Source organism: Erythrolamprus reginae, chromosome 6, assembly GCF_031021105.1.
Source record: "Erythrolamprus reginae isolate rEryReg1 chromosome 6, rEryReg1.hap1, whole genome shotgun sequence".
Taxonomy (NCBI): Eukaryota; Metazoa; Chordata; class Lepidosauria; order Squamata; family Dipsadidae; genus Erythrolamprus; species Erythrolamprus reginae.
The window spans coordinates 16448817-16470840 of record NC_091955.1 but is presented as its reverse complement, the minus strand read 5'-3'; positions in this window follow the sequence as shown (position 1 = coordinate 16470840).

The following is a 22024-nucleotide window of genomic DNA, read 5'->3' as shown; positions in this document are numbered from 1 at the left end:
ATTTTAAAACCAATCATACATACAAATGTACCATACATAAATTGTGGAAGCCTAGGGGGAAAGAATATCTTAAATCCCCCATGCCTGATGACAAAGGTGGGTTTTAAGAAGCTTGCGAAAGGCAAGAAGGGTGGGGGCTATTCTAATCTCTGGGGGGGAATTGGTTCCAGAGGGCCGGGGCCGCCACAGAGAAGGCTCTTCCCCTGGGTCCCGCCAAAATAATATTTTCTCATGTTGCTGTTGATCTTTCCCCCAACTAACTTCAGATTGCGTCCCCTTGTTCTTTAATAGGAAAGTGAACACAAGAACAAGGGGACACAATCTGAAGTTAGTTGGAGAGGGGCGGCATACAAATCTAATAAACTAAACTAAGCTAAACTAAACTAAGCTAACTAACTGATGCCATGTAGGGCTTTATAGGTCCTATATTATTATTTTCTGGCCTTCAGGTGCTTTGGAAAACAGCTTGACCCCTTCCTCTCTGTGGCAACCCTTCAAATATTGGAACACTGCTGTCATATCTTCCCCTGGCTCTTCTCTTTACTACACTAGATGGTTATTTTTAATAAAATGTGTTATTCTGGGAAGATTCTGCCAGACTCCTGACTGTTGCCTGAGAAGGCATATCTTAGATCACAGCAGCAATTCCTGTTGCTAACTCACAGAATGCCAACAATTCCTTGAATATTTTCGCACCTGAAATAAGAAGCTAATATTGCTCTGTCGTGCATACCGATGAGGGGCTTGGATACAGAAATCATAGATACATATTTCCATTTAACTCATAGAAAAGTGTTGAGCCTAGGCCCTGGCTGAGTCAGTTAATAAGTGAAACGCAGAAAGACAAACAAACAATTGCCCCCCCCCAAAAAAAGCAATCTTATAAATTATGTATTATGAGCAATTTCCTCTTATTAGTTTCATCTATCCATACAAGGAAAGCAGCCAAATAATTTCTCTCATTTTAATGCCCTATTGCCGTGATGGTGAACCTATGGCACGTGTGCCCCTATGTCAGCTCCAGCGCAAATGTACATGTGCAAATACAGTGATACCTCGTCTTACAAACCCCTCGTCATACAAACTTTTTGAGATACAAACCCGGATTTTTTTGCCTCTTCTTCCAAACTATTTTCACCTTACAAACCCAAGCCGCCGCCACTGGGATGCCCCACCTACGGACTTCTGTTGCCAGCAAAGCACCCGTTTTTGCGCTGCTGGGATACCCCTGAGGATCCCCTCCATGGGAAACCCCACCTCCAGACTTCCGTGTTTTTGCGATGCTGCAGGGGAATCCCAGCAGTGCAAAAATGGGTGCTTCACTGGCAACGGAAGTCCGGAGGTGGGATTTCCCAGCAAGGGGAGCCTCAGCGAAATCGCAGCATCACAAAAACACAGAAGTCCGGAGGTGGGGTTTCGAGGACTTTGGTGTTTTTTGATGCTACAATTTCACTGAGGCTTCCCTCACTGGAAACCCCACCTCCGGACCTCCGTTGCCAGCGAAGCGCCCGGGTTTGCGCTGCTGGGATTCCCCTGCTGGGATTCCCCTGCAGCATCACAAAAACACGGAAGTCCGGAGGTGGGGTTTCCCATGGAGGGGAGCCTCAGGGGAATCACAGCAGCGCAAAAACAGGTGCTTCGGCTGGCAAAAGGGGTGAGTTTTGGGCTTGCACGCATTAATCGCTTTTCCATTGATTCCTATGGGAAACATTGTTTCGTCTTACAAACTTTTCACCTTACAAACCTGGTCCCCAAACCAATTAAGTTTGTAAGACGAGGTATCACTCTATTAGTAGTTCAGTTTATCCACAGCCTATTCATTTTTTAGTCAATTTAATTTATTTGGTTTGTGTCCAACCTGTTCGTTCAATGGAATATTCCAGGCAGACTAGCCAGAGAATCCTGCCCATTGCAGATCACACCAGACAAATTCTGACTTCAGGTTAATTGCTTTTCCTATTTTTTTTTCTTGGTGTCAGGGCATAGTATAGGTCTGTCTGAAAACTAAATCAATGTACCCTTTTCTTTAAAAGTTCTAGATGCGGAAGAGACAACTAGCACGATAAACAGCCTTTGTTAATGTTCTCTTGTTAACAAATTGATTAAGTAATGAGGTGAACCCTGAGATAGTAGCTAAGATTTATGGAGGACATACTCCCACCCAGGTAAGTGGATTTGCAGACATCTCGTATTTCTATCCTTGCAACTAACATTGATGTGCATAAACATCGATAGTAATTTCATCAGGCTTTTCAGCCACTGAAGTTGTTTTCTAAGATGTTCTGCTGATACCTAGTGGCAGAACAGTGAACTGTGGGACACAAACGACCACACATTTGGCTGTTCTTTAACAAGCCGTTGGCAACAGTGTGCTTTAAACTCTGCCAATTTGGAATTTTTTTTTAAAAGGGTGAATACAGGCATAGCTACCAAGTCCTGTGGGAATAGTTTCCCTAGCAAGTGAAAAGCTATTTATCATAGCAAGTAAAAAGACCCACTCTTCTGATCACCAATGGCTACAAAGAATAAAAAGAGAAAAGTTAGGGAATTGTCTGGAAATTGTCTAGAAACATACCATATTTTTCAGAGTATAAGACACACTGGAATATAAGATATGCCTTAATTTTTTGGGAGGAAAATAGGGAAAAGAATCTGCTTTTTTTAAAAAAATAAGTTTTTATTTACAAATAGAAAAACAATACAATTCAAAAAGTATAGTAAACAACTATTGCAAACATGTAATTAAGAGAAAGAAAATAATGGGTAGGGAGAAGGGGGGGAAATGGAAAACCTAGCAAAAGAGAAGAAAGAGAAACAAGAAAGATGGACAGAGAGAGAAAAAGAGAGAAAAGAAAATAGAAGAAAAAGAAAATAGAAAAAGAAAGGAAAATGGTTACATAGTACACGTCTTGTAGGGAGGCATCTTCATCAACGAGGTATTTCTTCTGAAGAGTGATGTTGTTTAAGCCGAAGATTAGTCGGTCGACCAATTGTTCCTCGGGATCCTTGAACCTACACTTAGCTAGGACGGATTGGAGGCGGGTGATTAAATTGTTGGTTGACTCGCCCTCAGATTGTCGCATTTGAGCGAATTGGTGGCGGTATACTCGAACAGGAGTTGTGGGTTGAAAGTGAGCGGCAAGCTTGGCTTGAAGGGTTGACCATGCGACGGTTTCCAAAGTATCTGGGTCAACGAGAGTGGAGGCTAAGCTGTAAATTGCTGGTCCCCAATAGCTTAGGAAAATAGCCAGTTTCCTGTCGTCATCTGCGTCTTGTAGGTTGCTTGCTTGTAGAAAAATTCTAAATTTGGACATGTAGGATGTCCAGGATTCAGAGTCCGAATTGAAGAAAGGTGGTGGTGGAGCCATGACCGAACTCATGGTTGCTAGGCGGGAGTTCGACCTCCTCGTCGCCACTGTTAAATCACGGCACCGGAGACTTCAGTTGAATCATAACATGTTTATTCAATAAAAGACAAGAGCAAGTGTTCTCCAGCAATGCAATTCCCAACAAGGGCAACGGCTAACCCATTGCCCTATTTATACTATTTCTAAAGCGCGGGCTTTTCTAACTGACAACCGTTTAACTTTGGTGGCAACTTACATTTAGCCGCGTCTTAACCAATCAGTGAATTTCTCCCTTTTATTTAAACAAACATAACAATTTCCACTTTGTTTGCATTCCTGGTGAATCAAAAAGCAAACTCTATATATCTCCTTATTGCTTTATCTAATCCATATATCAATTGTTTACATTTTTCTTTTTGTTATTTAAAGTTATCAATTATATCTATATGTTATTTACTTGTTTATTAGTTATTTCTTCTGGTTTCTAGCCATTCATAAAGATTTTCCCAAATTGTGTAAATTCTTTCTCTTATTTATTTATTTATTTATTTATTATTTATTTATTTATTGGGGTGAGGTATCATCAGTACACGGATGATACCCAGTTATGCATCTCCACCCCATGTCCAGTTAACGAAGCAATGGAAGTAATGTGCCGGTGCTTGGAGGCTGTTGGGGTCTGGATGGGTGTCAACAGACTCAAACTCAACCCGGATAAGACGGAGTGGCTGTGGGTTCTGCCTCCCAAGGACAATTCCATCTGTCCGTCCATAACCCTGGGGGGGGGGAATTATTGACCCCCCTCAGAGAGGGTCTGCTACTTGGGCGTCCTCCTTGATCCACAGCTCACATTAGAGAAACATCTTTCAGCTGTGGCGAGGGGGACGTTTATCCCAGGTTCGCCTGGTGCACCAGTTGCGGCTCTATCTGAACCGGTACTCACTGCTCACAGTCACCCATACCCTCATCACCTCGAGGTTCGACTACTGTAGTGCTCTCTACATGGGGCTACCTTTGAAAAGTGTTCGGAAACTTCAGATCGTGCAGAATGCAGCTGCAAGAGCAATCGGGGTTCCCAAGGTATGCCCATGTTACACCAACACTCCGCAGTCTGCATTGGTTGCCGATCAATTTCCGGTCACAATTCAAAGTGTTGGTTATGACCTTTAAAGCCCTTCATGGCATCGGACCAGAATATCTCCGAGACCACCTTCTGCCGCACAAATCCCAGCGACCGATTAGGTCCCACAGAGTGGGCCTTCTCTGGGTCCCGTCAACTAAGCAATGTCGGTTGGCGGGCCCCAGGGGAAGAACCTTCTCTGTGGCGGCCCCGACTCTCTGGAACCAGCTCCCCCCAGAGATTAGAACTGCCCCTACTCTCCTTGCCTTCCGTAAGCTCCTTAAAACCCACCTTTGTCGTCAGGCATGGGGGAACTGAGACATCTCCCCCGGGCATATACAATTTATGCATGGTATGTTTGTATGTATGTTTACTTAGTAAATGAGGTTTTTTAAATATTTTAAATTATACTTATTAGATTTGTCATGAATTGTTTTGTTTTGTTGTGAGCGGCCCCGAGTCTGCGGAGAGGGGCGGCATACAAATCTAATAAATAAATAAATAAATAAGTAAATAAGTAAGTAAATAAATAAATAAATAAATAAACAAACAAACAAACAAACAAACCAACCAACCAACCAACCAACCAACCAACCAACCAACCAACCAACCAACCAACCAATCAATCATCCTGCTTGGGCAGGGGGTTGTTGGACTACATGCCTACAAGATTCCGTCCAACTCTATTAATCTGTCTGCTGCTTTGCGGACAAAACTTCCTTCTCTCTTTCAAACAATCCTCTCTAGTCTTTCTCAACCTTGCCATCTCTAAAACAGGTGGGCTTCAACTCCCAGAATTCCCCAGCTAGGCTTTGGGAGTTCAAGCCCACTCATCTGAAAACTGCCTAGGTTGAGAAAAACTTCTCTACCCTTAAACCTTTCAACCTGTTTTATGAAAGCAGCAGCTTCTTCTTTCTAGATATTGCATAGCAAATAAACACATTAAACATTGGGTGAGGGCAGCTGTTTGCTGAGCCGCCCTCAACTGCATATATAACATTGAGGTTTTTTAACAAAACTAATTTGGAGCTTCCTTTAATTTTTTTTGGCCTTCTTTTTAACTTAAAAAAACAGAAAACAAAAATGGGAACATTTCCCAGATTATAATTGCCCATAATGACATAATTACAGATATACTGCAGAGCGCATATTTGAGAAACAACTCGGCAATACCTGTTCAAATAATTTATAATGGGAGGATTATTTTCCCTCTCTTTGTAAAACTATACTGAGTGATCCTTTTTAATGAAATTATACAGGTGTCTAAATGATCTGGCACGAGGCATCTTAGATAGCAAGTACAGGCATTAAACCCCAGAGTGATAATGCATATAATCCATTTATTGAATCTGTTGCAGATGTTTCAGGTGGAATTAATGCCTAGAGGCAATTTTTGAGGCTGCAGTAGAAACAAAGAAACATAGAAGATTGATGGCGGAAAAAAACCTCATGGTCCATCTAGTCAGCCCTTAAACTATTTCCTGTATTTTATCTTAGGATGGATATATGTTTATCCAAGGCATATTTAAATTCAGTTACTGGAGATTTACCAACCACATCTTCTGGAAGTTTGTTCCAAGCATCTACTATTCTTTCAATAAAATAATATTTTCTCACGTTGCTTCTGATCTTTCCCCCAACTAACCTCAGATTGTGCCCCCTTGTTCTTGTGTTCACTTTTCCTATTAAAAACACTTCCCTCCTGAACCTTATTTAACCCTTTAACATATTTAAATGTTTCGATCATGTCCCCCCTTTCCCTTCTGTCCTCCAGACTATACAGATTGAGTTCTTTAAGTCTTTCCTGATAAGTTTTATGCTTAAGACCTTCCACCATTTTTGTAGCCCGTCTTTGGACCTGTTCAATTTTATCAATATCTTTCTGTAGGTGAGGTCTCCAGAACTGAACACAGTATTCCAAATGTGGTCTCACCAGCGCTCTATACAGCGGGACCACAATCTCCCTCTTCCTGCTTGTTATATCTCTAGCTATGCAGCCAAGCATTCTACTTGATTTCCCTACCGCCTGACTGCACTGTTCACCCATTTTGAGACTGTCAGAAATCACTATCCCTAAATCCTTCTCTTCTGAAGTTTTTGCTAACACAGAACTGCCAATACAATACTCAGATTGAGGATTCCTTTTCCCCAAGTGCATTATTTTACATTTGGAAACATTAAACTGCAGTTTCCATTGCTTTGACCTCTTATCTAGTAAACTAACATTGTCTTTTCTGAGAAAGGCTCTACTTTCCCAATTCTTTATTTTCCAAGATAAACTAAAATAATATTATTAATTTATGTGGGTTAATATATTGTTTAATGCAGGGGTCTCCAACTCCAGGTCCATGGATTGGCACCAGATTGTGACATGCCAGAAACCAAGCTGCTCAAACAAGCAAAGCCCCACTCATGGGATGAAGGCAGCATTCGAAACCATGTCCCTTCCGGTCCATGGAACAACCTCTCTCCATGGAACCAGTCCCTGGGGCCCAAAAGTTTTGGGACTGTTGGTTTAAAGCAGTGTTTCTCAAATAGTGGAGCAAGCCCTCCTGGGGGTGCGTGGTGGGTGGGATATAGAGTGATGCCAGGGGGGGCACGTGAGCTGCCCCGAGTCTTCGGAGAAGAGTGGCATACAAATCTAAATAATAATAATAATAATAATAATAATAATAATAATAATAATAATAACAACAACAACAACAATAATAATCAGCTGCTACAAAAAGATCACACAGACTGACTACAAGCATAGACATGATGCTGTGGCACAGATGATCCACTGGAACTTGTGCCGGAACTACCATTTACCAGTGGCAAAGAACTGGTGGGATCATAAGCCCGAAAAAGTGGTCGAAAATGAACAAGCAAAACTACTGTGGGACTTCAGACTTCAGACTGACCGAATTCTGAAGCATAACACACCAGACATCCTGATTGTGGAGAAAAAGAAAGTATGGATCATCGGAATTGACAAAATCTCCATCTGTCAATTGCAAAAGGCCGCTTTACTGGGATCGGCACACATAATTCACCGCTACATCACGCAGTCCTAGGTGCTTGGGAAGCGCCCGACTGGTGATGAAATACGAAATCCAGCATAGTGATCTCATTTGCTGTGTTGTACTGAAATAATAATAATAATAATCTCTAAAATTCTGACACCCCCCCCCCCCCGACGACATATAATTCTTACTATTCAAAAAGTGAACTCCTACTCATGTGAAGGAAGCCTAAAAGGCCATTAACTTGGTTTAAACAAGGTTCCAATTGCCCCTATTAAAACTCAATATGCCCCTCCCTGTGGGGCATAGGCCCCACATTGGGAACCAGGGGAGTAGATGCTTAATTCTCTAGAGTCAGCTTTTCAGAAGATCCAGACCATTAAATAAATGGGAATTATGAGTCTCCACCGAATAAGGAAATGATCGGACTGTCAAAGAACTAATAGTAATGTTGTCCTTGCAGACAAAGCCTTAGAAACATAGAAACATAGAAACATAGAAGACTGACGGCAGAAAAAGACCCCATGGTCCATCTAGTCTGCCCTTTTACTATTTCCTGTATTTTATCTTACAATGGATATATGTTTATCCCAGGCATGTTTAAATTCGGTTACTGTGGATTTGCCAACCACGTCTGCTGGAAGTTTGTTCCAAGGATCTACTACTCTTTCAGTAAAATAATACTTTCTCATGTTGCCTTTGATCTTTCCCCCAACTAACTTCAGATTGTGTCCCCTTGTTCTTGTGTTCACTTTCCTGTTAAGATAAATAAGCCTTCATTTTTAAACATGATTCCCCTGATGTTTATTTCTAAAACAATAAGAGATCAATATCTCATGTATAGCAAAGAATTGAGCATATACAGTGAAGGGTTGCAAAAAATTTTACTACCACACTGTGGGCGTGGGCTTATTTTGTGGCTGTGTCTTGCTGGCCATGTGGCCAGGGAGGAGTGGCTTGATGATCATGTGACTGGGGGGTTGCTTAAAGGTCACATGACTGGCTTAAAGGTGGCCAATTTGATGTCACTCATGTCAAGAGTTTAAGTTAGGGTTAGGGTGCCTGGCCTCTCTTCAGCTCAAAGAAATACAATTTCCCTATCTATTTACTATTACTGAACCTCCAAAATATACTATTTAATTCTATGTATAGAGGCCATATGTGTCCATACATTTACACACAGGCACACAAAAATATACATTATCCACTCTATAAACTGTATGTGTATGTACACCCACCCACAGCTCTTCTAAAATTATACATATTAAACCTCATTTACTGCAATAGGAAAAACATACTCAGAACCCAGAAGGGGGGGGGAAGAAAAAAATTCAAAATTTTTCTACTAGATCTATGTACCCGACCAAATTTTTTCTACCGCTTCTGCGTACCTGACCGTACCTGTAGGAGCCCCATCACTGAGCATATTTATTTATTTACTTACTTACTTACTTACTTACTTACTTACTTACTTACTTACTTACTTACTTACTTTCTTTCTTTCTTTCTTACTTACTTACTTACTTACTTACTTACTTACTTACTTACTTACTTATTTATCTATTTATCTATTTATCTATTTATCTATCTATTTATTTATTTATTTATTTATTTATTTATTTATTTATTTATTTATTTATTAGATTTGTATGCCGTCCCTCTCTGAAGACTCGGGGCGGCTAACAACAATAAAAAAGACAATGTAACAAATCTAGCATTAAAAAATAATTTAAAAAACCCCAATTTAAGAAAGCAATCATACAAACAAGCATACCATGTATAAATTCTATAAGCCTAGGGGGAAGGGAGCTTTTAAGGAGCTTGCGAAAGGCAAGGAGGGTGGGGGCAACTGTGATATCTGGGGGGAGCTGGTTCCAGAGGGTCGGGGCCGCCACAGAGAAGGCTCTTCCCCTGGGGCCCACCAACCGACATTGTTTAGTTGACGGGACCCGGAGAAGGCCCACTCTGTGGGACCTAATCGGTTGCTGGGATTCATGCAGCAGAAGGCGGTCTCGGAGATATTCTGGTCCGATGCCATGAAAGGCTTTATAGGTCATAACCAACACTTTGAATTGTGACTGGAAATTAATCGGCAACCAATGCAGACTGCGGAGTGTTGGTGTAACATGGGCATACCTAGGGAAGCCCATGACTGCTCTCGCAGCTGCATTCTGCACGATCTGAAGTTTCCGAACACTTTTCAAAGGTAGCCCCATGTAGAGAGCGTTACAGCTTCAAAACTATACTTCAAAACAGCACATTCTCTGTATTTAAAGCGGTTTTTCTTTCGCTACGTGTGTGTCTTTGTGTGTGCGTGTGTGTGTTTTCCGACATGTAGGGAAATTACATTCAATTCACAATCTGAATGCATATTCAAGAGGAGACAAAGCTCCAGAAGATAAATTCTCAATGTATGTCATCAGATGTAAAGGCATAAACAAGTTAATTACGGTGCAACCAATGGTTGCATCTTACCTGTTATTTTTAAAAAACAGCAGCAAAGCTATTGGCTAAATCAAATCTACAGCTCAGGTGTCGTAACTTGTTTCTCTTTAGGCGCAACAAAAGTGATTGATGTGCGGCCAAAACTTCTCATTCAAAAAGCAGAGGCTCAAGGGGCTGTTGAGCACATTCCTTCTGGCTTTCAAACAACAAGGATCTTTTTTAATGAACCATTTCCCAGGGGCAGACAAGATTAGAATGGTTTCTCAAACTTGGATAATGATCACTTTATTCTTTCTCAGACATAAACAGCAAAGGGGATATTCCTCTATCTATCCCATGGTCTTTTAACAAATAACGTGTCTTATAATATAGTGTTACTGTGAGAATAAAATGGCATCAGTCCTCAAAGAGCAATGAAATAAGCCGATAGAATTCATTTGTGCATTAAACCGAGATTTCATCCTTGCTACCTTATACATTTATATATTTATATTAATTGAACTTTAAAATTTAATAAATGTGTGAAAAATAAATATATAGAATTATGACTTCCAGACTTCTTCCCATCAATAATAATAATAATAATAATAATAATAATGTTATTGTTGTTGTTGTTGTTATTATTATTATTATTATTAAATAATTCCCTCAACACTGTCAGACTTTCTACTAAATCTGCACTTCTATTCTACTAGTTTTTCTCATCATTCCTATCACCCATTTCCTCCCATGTTGACTGTATGACTGTAACTTGTTGTGTATATCCTAAGATTTTTATTAATATTGCTTCTTCATTGCTTATTTGACCCCTATGACAATCATTAAGTGTTGTACCACATGATTCTTGACAAATGTATATTTTATTTTATGTATGTTGAGAGCATATGCACCAAGACAAATTCCTTGTGTGTCCAATCACACTTGGCCAATAAAAATTCTATTCTATTCTATTCTATTCTATTATTCTTATTCTTATTCTTATTCTCATTCTCATTCTCATTCTCATTCTCATTCTCATTCTCATTCTCATTCTCATTCTCATTCTCATTATTATTATTATTATTATTATTATTATTATTATTATTAATAGGCCGCCCTTCTCCAGTGGGCTCAGGACGGCATACAAAAAATAAAACAGGAATACAATATAAAACTCCAAAATATTAAAAGCCATGCATCCATTACTCATCCATTCCACTAACATTCTATTGGTCGCAGCAGGGAGTTATCGCCCAACGGCCCCAGGCATGCTGACAAAGGTGTGTTTTTAAAGTCTTTTGAAAGGCCAGGAAGGTGGGAGCAGTTTGAATCTCTGAGGGGAGTTGATTCCAGAGGGCTGGGGCCATCACAGAGAAGGCTCTTCCTCGTAGTCTCGCCAGCTGGCCCTGCTTGGCCAACAGGACGTGGAAAAGGCCAACTCTGTGGGATCTGACTGGCCACTGGGATATGTGAGGCAGAAGACAGTCCTGTAAATAATCTGGTCCTAAGCCATTTATAGGTAATAACCAACACTTTAATAGTTCTTGCTATCAGGAAATTTCTCCTCAATTCCAGGCTGTCTCCCTCTCCGACTAACCTCCATCTGTTCAATCAAATAATTAATACCTGAATCTTTCCTCTCCTTTTTGACATTATAATTCCTTTCCCCTTCCTTTTCTATTCACTATTAACCCTGTTTAATACCAAAATGCTACATAATCAATTCAGTGTTTTCTTCTTTGAACAAAAAGTCTGTATAAAATTTCCAGACTTTCAAAAAAAGTCTTTGTCATTTTGGTCAGCTTCGTCACATCCACAACTTCTGTCAACTTTATAATCCGATATGTATTTTATTATTCTTCCATCTTTATGCATACAGAAATCATGTCACAGTTACCATATGTAGAATTAATTTTTCATGTTTCATTTCTAATTCCATGACCATAAGACCCAACGGGAACAATTCTGGTTGTTTCATTGCAATATTATTTGTATCAATGTATGACTTGCACCAAGAATTTGTTTGCTTTTTCACGTGTATAACAAAAAATCCCATCTTTCTTTTTATCCTTCCAACGCAATTTGGACAATCCTTTATAACTTTTTACAGCATAACCAGAGGTGGGTTCCTACTGGTTCTAACCAGTTCTTTAGAACTGTTACTAAATTGGTTATGATGTCATGGAGCTGGTTCTGTCAGTGCCAGTCCATGGGTGCCGCCATCTTGCTTTTGGCTTCTGCGCATGTTCAGGAGCCTTTTTTTGCTTCTGCGAATGTGCAGAAGCTTGGTTTTTGGCATTGTGCATATTTGACAAACCCTTGCAGGGTAGTGCTGAAGATTTTAATGAGTTTTTCGCAAATAAAATCGCTCAGATCCGGACAGACCTTGACTCTGAAGGGAATGCAGTATCAGCTGACAATGAATCAGTCGAGGTGACAGAGGCTTGTCTTAGTCCTGTTGTGTGGGAGAAGCTTGACCAGGTGACACCTGATGAAGTGGACAAGGCCATGGGAGCTGTGAGTTTCGCCACCTGCTTATTAGATCCGTGTCCCTCCTGGCTGGTTTTGGCCAACAGGGAGGTGACATGGGGCTGGATCCAGGAGATGGTCAATGCTTCTTTTAGGGAAGGGTCATTTCTGTCTCCCTGCAAGGAGGCAGTTGTGTGCCCCCTCTTCAAGAAGCCTTCCCTGGACCCAGCTGTTCTGAACAACTATTGTCCTGTCTCCCACCTTCCCTTTATAGGGAAGGTGGTGTTGCTCTAGCTCCAACGGTCCTTGGATGAAGCCGATTATCTGGGTCCTCGGCAGTCAGGATTCAGGCCCGTCTACAGCACTGAAACTGCTTTGGTCATATTAACAGATGATCTCTTAATCTCTTATCCTCTATCCTGGTGCTTCTTGACCTCTCAGCGGCTTTCGATACCATCAACCATGGTATCCTTCTGTGCAGGCTGGAGGGGTTGGGAGTGGGAGGCATCGTTTTACAATGGTTCTCCTACCTCTCTGGTCAGTTGCAGTCAGTGTTAGCAAGTGCCCAGAGGTCAACTCCTAGGTCCCTCCCTTGTGGGGTCCCTCAGGGGTCAGTTCTCTTGCCTCTGCTGTTAAATATCTACATGAAACCACTGGGTGAAATCATCCGAGGACATGGGGTGAGTTACCATCAGTATACTGATCACACTCAGCTATACATCTCCACCTTGTGTCCACTCAATGAAGCAGTGGAGGTAATGTGCCGGTGTCTGGAGGCTGTCAGGGTCTGGATGGACATTAATAGGCTCACATTCAATCCCAACAAGATGGAGTGGTTGTGGGCTTTCCCTCCCAGGGACAATTCCAACTGTCCATCCATCACCCGGGAGGAGGAGTCCTTACCCCTCTCAGAGAGGGTCCGTAACCTGGACATCCTCAATCCACAACTGAGCTTAGAATACCATCTCTTGGCTGTGGCGAGGGGGGCGTTCGCATGCACCTTGTGCACCAGTTATATTTCACATTTTAGGCATCCGGGATGCAGTAAAAATATTAGCACACAGTCCCACAGAGTTGGCCTTTTCCGGGTCCCGTCGACCAAACAATGTCGTTTGGCGGGCCCCAGGGGAAGAGCCTTCTCTGTGGCAGCCCCGGCCCTCTGGAATCAACTCCCCCCGGAGATTAGAACTGCCCCCACACTCCTTGTCTTTCGTAAATTACTCAAGACCCATCTATACCGCCAGGCATGGGGGAGTTGAGACACCTTTCCCCCAGGCTTTTTTATATTTATGTTTGGGTATGTATATGTTGTTTGCTTTTTTAAATATGATTGGGTTTTATGTGCTTTTTAATATTAGATTTGTTTTTGCTGGAATATTGTTTTTATTATTGTTGTGAGCCGCCCCGAGTCTTTGGAGAGGGGCGGCATACAAATCTAATACTGTAAATTGAATTGAATTGAATAAACACTGTAAAAATCAGTGGCTTTAAAGCCAAAAGAATGACAATAGGTACAACAAATTTCAGTGTGTCTGACTTCCAAATAAACATTCATTGAATTCATACTTTACATTCAAGTGTGACATTATATTTGACTGGTTTTAACAAGAACTAAAGTTTTATTGATGTAAATGAATCCATACTCCACCTAAATATATTTATCTTACATCTTAAGTGGTCCAAGACATGCTCAAACAGTTTTCCTAAGGATTATGCCTGCCAAACATCTGTGATTGAAGTATTATTTATTACTGCAGCTATAAAACAATCCAAAATGCAACCATAAAATTAAATCAGGATACTATGTGAAAAAGCAATTCTCTTATTTGCCCCTGGAGGTCACTATGGCAGTTTAAAATTCATGCAGCATAAAATGAAGGCCAACATTTGTTTAATGCGTATGTTGAATCTCCAAATTTTCATGCATTGTATGAGAGTGCATGAGTTCAACTGAACAACTATGTTTTATTGCAATGCTCTGTCATTAGAAACAACATCTTAGATATCTGTTGTTGTTTTTTAAATATATTTTTTATTGATTTAAAAAAAAATTTAAAACATAAAACATAAAAGTGTACCATCACCAAACAGAAAAATAAAAATTCCCTTCACCAGGAAAGATTCAATTTTATGTCCTTCATTTGCTTCATCTCTGGGTTACATTATTCATTCTTTATAAAGTGATTGAATTTTATTTCTTACATTTGCATCGCTTGCTGATATTGTTAATATATAATTTTTAACCTTCTCCCACCGCCTCATTGTTGCTGCTAATTTCTCTTCATTGTAATTATGTAATCTGATTTCCATAATTTCATAGTGAATGTGGTCCACCATGTATCTGCACCAATTTTTTATCGTCCATTTATTATCATCTTTCCACCCAAGCACTATAGTTGCCTGGGCGCTTTCTATCGCTGCAGTTTTGATTTCTTCATATTCTTTTACCTCACTATTTTTTATCAATAATGCTGCTTCCTTCGTTATTTTCCAATTACCATTCGTAATTTTATTCACTTCCATTTGTATTTGCTTCCAAAATATTTGAACTTTATTACATTCCCAAAACATATGCATAAATACTCCTTTTTCCTTACATCCATGCCAGCAATTTCCTTTCCTCGTTGTTTGAAAGCGTGCTAATTGTACTGTTGTATAATACCATTTATGTAATATTTTTCTTCTCATCTCTCTTATTCTTGTGTTTTTAATTCTTTTAATATTTTCAATTATGCCTTCCATATCCCATTCATCAATTTCTAATTCGTCCTGCCAGTATCTCATCAATCCTTTTACTACTTGTTCCTCTGCTTGTAATAATTCTCTATATATATTACTTGTTTGTGCTTTTATATTCTTACTCTTTTTCCTTAATATCTTCTCTAAATTCGTTTCTTGCCTGATGAATATTTCTTTATTTTCCCTTTTACATGTTAGATATCTGTTCGCTGAATTTTAACGTTTTGTAGAAAGATAAAATTAAATCAGTGCCAGGAGCCATGCTCTAAAATAAAGCCACGGCAAAAACACTAATGGCCACTAATTATAGTAGACATTTGGTCATTTTCCCCCAGCATTTAAACTGTTTTGGCAGATCTGATCCTTATTGGGTAGAAAGGTTAAATGTTACTTTATTTTTCTCTCATGGGAAGGTAGAATGCCATAGTTCCTGTTTGAAAATAGCAGGTAATAACATTTTCTGGAAAAGTGAGCTCATAATGGAATGGTGACTCTCAATCAGCTGCTAAGCACTCTTAAAACATTTACCATCAACATTATTTAGCCCTGATTTTTTGTTGGTCTCAAAGCCTCCAGAGATACCACAATCATATCTTGCCTTCATTTTGCCCTTTGAAGGTGTTATGTTTGTTCTTTTAGAATGCTGTTATGTTTGCAAGCTGTATAATAAAGGTGATAGCTGATTGGAGCAGGGCGACCAATAAGCAGCCTGCTAGCACAACCAATGGGAAGCCTGGGCGCGACCAATGAGGAGCCTCCGGGCTCAGCCAATAGGAAGCTCCAGCGCCAAGTCTTGAAACACTGTCACCAATCCCTGTGCTAGTAACCATGTATATAAGGTGCGGGTTATGCTACTTGTTTCCCAATTTCACTTATACATCGAGCTGGTCACTTCAACTGTTCCTGAATGCTAATAAAGAGCTATTAGCCTTTTCCCGAGCCTCCAGCCTCTGATTCAACAGTAGGGTCAATATAATCCTGTTCTCTCGTCTCCCCTTGTAACTATTAAACATCCAGATTCTTGCAAGTTCTGGAATTTCTTGCACGTGCCCTGTTTTTAGTCTAACAACAACAACAACAGAGTTGGCAGGGACCTTGGAGGTCTTCTAGTCCAACCCCCTGCTTAGGCAGGAAACCCTACACTATTTGAGACAAATGGTTATCCAGCATCTTCCTAAAAACCTCCAGCGTTGGTGCATTCACAACTTCTGGAGGCAAGCCGTTCCACTGATCAATCGCTCTAACTGTCAGGAAATTTCTCCTTAGTTCTAAGTTACTCTGCTCCTTGTTTAATTTCCAACCATTGCTTCTTGTTCTACCCTCAGGTGGTTTGGAGAATAGTTTAACTCCCTCTTCTTTGTGGCAGCCCCTGAGATATTTATTTATTTATTTTTATTTATTTATTCATTTGTCCAATACACAAATACATAGGAAGAAAAATAGACATGTGATAATATAAAAGAGGGTGAAAGTGAACTTAGAGGAGAGGATATATGAAAGGAAGAGAATATATAAGATAGCTGAAAGGAAAGACAGTTGGACAGGGGACGAAAGGCACATCAGTGCACTTATGTACGCCCCATACTGGCCTCTTAGGAACTTGGAGAGGTCAATCGTGGAGAGTCTAAGGGAGAAGTGTTGGGGGTTAGGGGTTGACACAATTGAGTCCGGTAATGAGTTCCACGCTTCGATAACTCGATTGTTGTAATCATATTTTTTACAGTCAAGTTTGGCGCGGTTCGTATTAAGTTTGAATCTGTTGCGTGCTCTTGTGTTATTGCGGTTGAAGCTGAAGTAGTCATTGACTGGTAGGACATTGCAGCATATGATCTTGTGGGTAATGCTCAAATCGTGTTTTAGGTGCCGTAGTTCTATGCCTTCTAGGCCCAGGATTGTTAGTCTATTTTCGTAGGATATTCTGTTTCGAGTGGAGGAGTGAAGGGCTCTTCTGGTGAAATATCTTTGGACATTTTCAAGGGTGTTGATGTCTGAGATGTGGTATGGGTTCCAGACAGATGAGCAGTAGTCTAGGATGGGTCTGGCAAAAGTTTGTAGGCTCTTGTGAGTAGAGTGAGATTGCCTGAGCAGAAGCTGCGTAGGATCAGGTTAACAACAATAGAGGCTTTTTTCGCGATATTGTTGCAGTGGGCTTTAGCACTTAGGTCGTTCAATATTAGTATTCCAAGGTCTTTTACAGAATGTGGGTTAGCAGTGAGAGATTGTTTATTCAGTTCATATGTACGGTTAGGATTCTTTTTGCCAATGTGGAGGGTAGAGCATTTGTTGATTGATATTTGAAGTTGCCAGGTGTTAGATCAGTCTATCTGCTATCTATGTGCTATCATGTCTCCCTTGGTTCTTCTTGCCATGCCCAGTTCTTGCATCTTGTCTGTCCTGTCCAATTGGGAATTTTCCCCCCTTGAAATATTGAGTGGTAACAAATGTGGTCTATGAAGAAGAGCAATAATTCTTGGATATTTCTTTCTTTCTTTTTATTTATTTTATTTTATTATTTAGATTTGTATGCCGCCCCTCTCCGAGGACTCGGGGCGGCTCACAACAGAGAAAAACAAATCATAAATAATCTGAGTAAGTTTAAAACATTTAAAATTTAAAAGAAAACCCCATATACTAACAGACACACACACAAGCATACCATGCACAAATTAAACATGCCCAGGGGGAGATGTCTCAATTCCCCCTTGCCTGATGGCACAGGTGGGTTTTAAGCAGTTTACCGAAGGCAGGAAGAGTAGGGGCAGTTCTAATCTCCAGGGGGAGTTGGTTCCAGAGAGCTGGTGCCGCCACAGAGAAGGCTCTTCCCCTGGGGCCCGCCAACCGACACTGTTTAGTTGACGGGACCCGGAGAAGGCCCACTCTGTGGGACCTAATCGGTCGCTGGGATTCGTGCGACAGGAGGCGGTCTCGGAGGTATTCTGGTCCGATGGTCCCTATTGACACCTGATTGGTCCCTGGAAGGATGTTTTCTAGTCCAACACATAATGGAAGTTGGGATTTAAGGATTTGGCTAGTATACAATTGTTTTTTGTTTCTTCAAGAGAGAACAATTGAAACACTTATTTAAAGCAGCAAAGACTTGCAAACCAGAAAGCACTAGTTTATTCACAAAGACATATTTTTATATCAGAAATAAAGATCTAAATGACAGAAGCATACATTTAACTTAGAGAAATTTGATTTTATACCATACGTATCAATGAATGGCAAAAACTTGTGATTACAGGTAAGTTGTTACCTAACAAACGCAATCAGAATATTGGGCACCAAGGATCAGGACCATATGTTAAGTTGCAGCATGGAACATGTATTCAAGCCTATACACCACAAGTTAGTTATTAAAAATAAAGGTCAAAGGAATTCAAGGACTTAGATCATTTGTAGCAATGTAAGGGATATAAACTGATGATGCTTTTAACTCCCTCCCTCCACAAGGTCTACCTGCTCTTCTGCTACAGGGGACCAACAACTGTTGCTAAGAAACACAATCATAAAGAGCAATGTCACATAATGAAGGCTTCAAGAGTTGTAAACCTAATCCTACCTAGCTTCTGCTCTGGCAATCTCACACTACTTACCAGAGCTTACAAAACTTTTGCCAGACCCATCCTCAAATACAGCTCATCTGTTTGGAACCCATAATCTCAGACATTAACACCCTTGAAAATGTCCAAAGATACTTCACCAGAAGAGCCCTTCACTCCTCTACTCGAAATAGAATACCCTACGAGACTAGACTTTCAATCATGGGCCTAGAAAGTTTAGAACTAAGACACCTTAAACAAGATCTAAGTATTGCCCACAAGATCATATGCTGCAACGTCCTGCCTGTCGGCGACTACTTCAGCTTCAACCACAACAACACAAGAGCACACAACAGATTTAAACTTAATATTAACCGCTCCAAACTTGACTGTAAAAAATATGACTTCAGTAACCGAGTTGTCGAAGCGTGGAACTCATTATCGGACTCCATAGTGTCATCCCCAAACCCCCAACACTTTACCCTTAGATTATCTACGGTTGACCTATCCAGATTCCTAAGAGGTCAGTAAGGGGCGAGTACAAGTGCACTAGAGTGCCTTCCGTCCCCTGTCCTATTGCTCTCCTATATCTCCTATACCTTTCTTCTTTTCCTATATCTCTTCTTCTATTCTTTCATTGATATGTTATATTACTATACCTTCTTTTCTATTATTTCTCAGATATATTTTACTATGAGTATCTCCTCTATAACCTTCATCATGTATTTTACTACATGTATATAGATATGTACCCACTAAAACCCTCATTATGTATGGGACACAATAAATAAATATAAATAAATAAATAAATAATTGCACAGCAGTTGTAGTAGTCCCAATTAGGCAATTGCAGCACCCAATGGTCACGTGATCACCGTTTGCAACCTTCTTGTCAATTTCCTCATTGACTTTGCTTGTTGGAAACCAAGGGTGAAGGCCACAATCACGTGCCATGGGACACTGTGACTGTTGTAATTGCCAAGCCACCGAAATCACAATCATGTGACTGCAGCTCCGAAGATCCATCGTAGTTTAGCACCATCTTAGCTTCAAATGTCTTCTGAACCAATGTGAATTCAATGAGGATTACCTGTAGTACCTATCTGGGAATGCAAGATAGATTTGCTTTTCTGGTAACAAAAACACCGTGGCCCTTAACGCAAACACTATGGAAAAATAAATATTTACTTTCCAGTAACACAGCTGAATTGGCCTTAGAGCAGCGATGGCAAACATTTTGCACTCGGCATGTCAAAAATTCAGAAAATGCCTATGTTGATTATGTTGGCATGTCACACACACCCTTCCCAGACACAAGAGGCCTCTTCGGATCTCCTCACAAGACCTTACTCTTCTGATTCTCCAGAACTTGCACTAGAGCAGGGGTCCCCAACAGGTGGGGGTTGCACTTACTGGCCGCTCTCTAGGACCGTCGTAGCCGTGCATGCGTCCGGAGTGTGTGTGTGCCCATCAGCGTGAGATTTGTCACAATTCAAAGTATTGGTAATGACCTATAAAGCCCTACATGACATCGGACCAGAACACCTTCGGAAACACCCTCTGCTGCACGAATCCCAGCGACTGATAAGGTCCCACAGAGTTGGCCTTCTTCGGGTACCGTCGACTAAGCAATGTCGTCTGGCGGGCCCCAGGGGAAGAGCCTTCTCTGTGGTGGCCCCGGCCCTCTGGAATCAGCTTCCCCCGGAGATTAGAACGGCCCCCACCCTCTTTGCCTTTCGCAAGTTACTTAAAATCCACCTTTGTCGCCAGGCATGGGGTAACTGAGATACCCTGAGCACATACAGTTTTATGAATGGTATGATTGTATTGAATGGTTTTTAATGATGGGCTTTTAAAATGTTTTGTTTCTTTTTAAATATTGGATTTGTATATTGTTGTGATTGTTGTAAGCCGCTCTGAGTCTCCAGAGAGGGGCGGCATACAAATCTAATTAATAATAATAATAATAATAATAATAATAATAATAATAATAATAATAATGGTGATGAAATATGAAATCCAGCATAGTGATCTCGTTTGCTGTGTTGTATTGAAATAATAATAATAATAATAATAATAATAATAATAATAATTATTATTATTATTATTATTATTATTATTATTATTATTATTATTGTCAATACAACACAACAAACAAGATCACTATGCTGGATTTCATATTTCATCACCAGTCGGGTGCTTCCCAGATTCAAGATTTTGTAGACTAGACTAGATTAGCCGCCCCGAGTCTACGGAGGGGCAGAATCAAATCAAATCAAATCAAATCAAATCAAATCAAATCAATCAATCAATAAATAAAATAAATACTGCTTCTCAATTATTTTCTCCCCCCACCAGGAAGAAGTAAACATTTTATTTATAAGCTGCAAGCAAACTATTGGCTGGGGAAGGTTGCTCTGCCCACTTACCTGCGTCTCCGCGCGTGATTTTGCTACCTGTCCAGGTGCATTAGCATAATTGCGCTGGATTCCGCTAACACTCAGAGCCACAGATGGGGGTGAGCACACGTCACCGTCCCACCTCTGGTTATAACTATACATATTGCTTTATTTTATGGTGGAGAAAATAATATACAGTACATATCCGAAGCTCAACTCCTGCCCGTCACTGCAGATTCCCGGCCGACAGAGGGCGCTCCGCGACTGGCATTTCCCCTCAGAAAAAATAAAGTTTAAAGCGCCATCTGGAACGCCGCTCCTTTCGCCAACGGGGCGCTCCCGAGCGGTTTTTGCGCGCTGCTGAACGCTCCCCTGCAGCCAGACACTCCCCGTCCCGTTCCACCTCGCCAGACACACCTCTCCGTCCCCGCCCTCCGCCGCCACCACCGCCCCGGTTTAGGTGCCTGCAAGGTTGGGTTGCCCAGGAAGGGCGGCAGGCGAGCAACTTTCGCCTGGGAAGACTTTTTTTTCTTTCTCCTCGGCGACCCATCCGCGGTCTCCATAGAGACTTTCCAGCAACCGGATCCTCTCAGGTTCGGTGACAATACGCAGAGAGAGAGCAGAAGGGAAGGAGGAGCCGGAGGGAGAAGCGAGAGGCGAAGCACAAAAAAAAAAAAAGCAAGCCGCGGGGAAACGCGGCACCCGCCGGGCAAACTTTCCTCAAAGGCGAGGTGCGCTCCCCGACCGGCTAAAAAAAGGCCAACTTTCCTCAGCCATTTCAAGCAACGCCGGTTGAGGGCGGAAAAAGCGCCGGCCGGAGGGGGAAAACCCTCGCGGGAAAGTTGCGCTCCTTTTGGGGAAGGCGAGCCGTAACTTTGGAACCGGAGAAAAAAGAAGAATTAGAAGCAGCGCGCGCCGGGCTTTCTGTGGTGAGGGAAAAGGCGCCTTCCTGAGAGAACTGCTGCAGCTGCGCCACGCC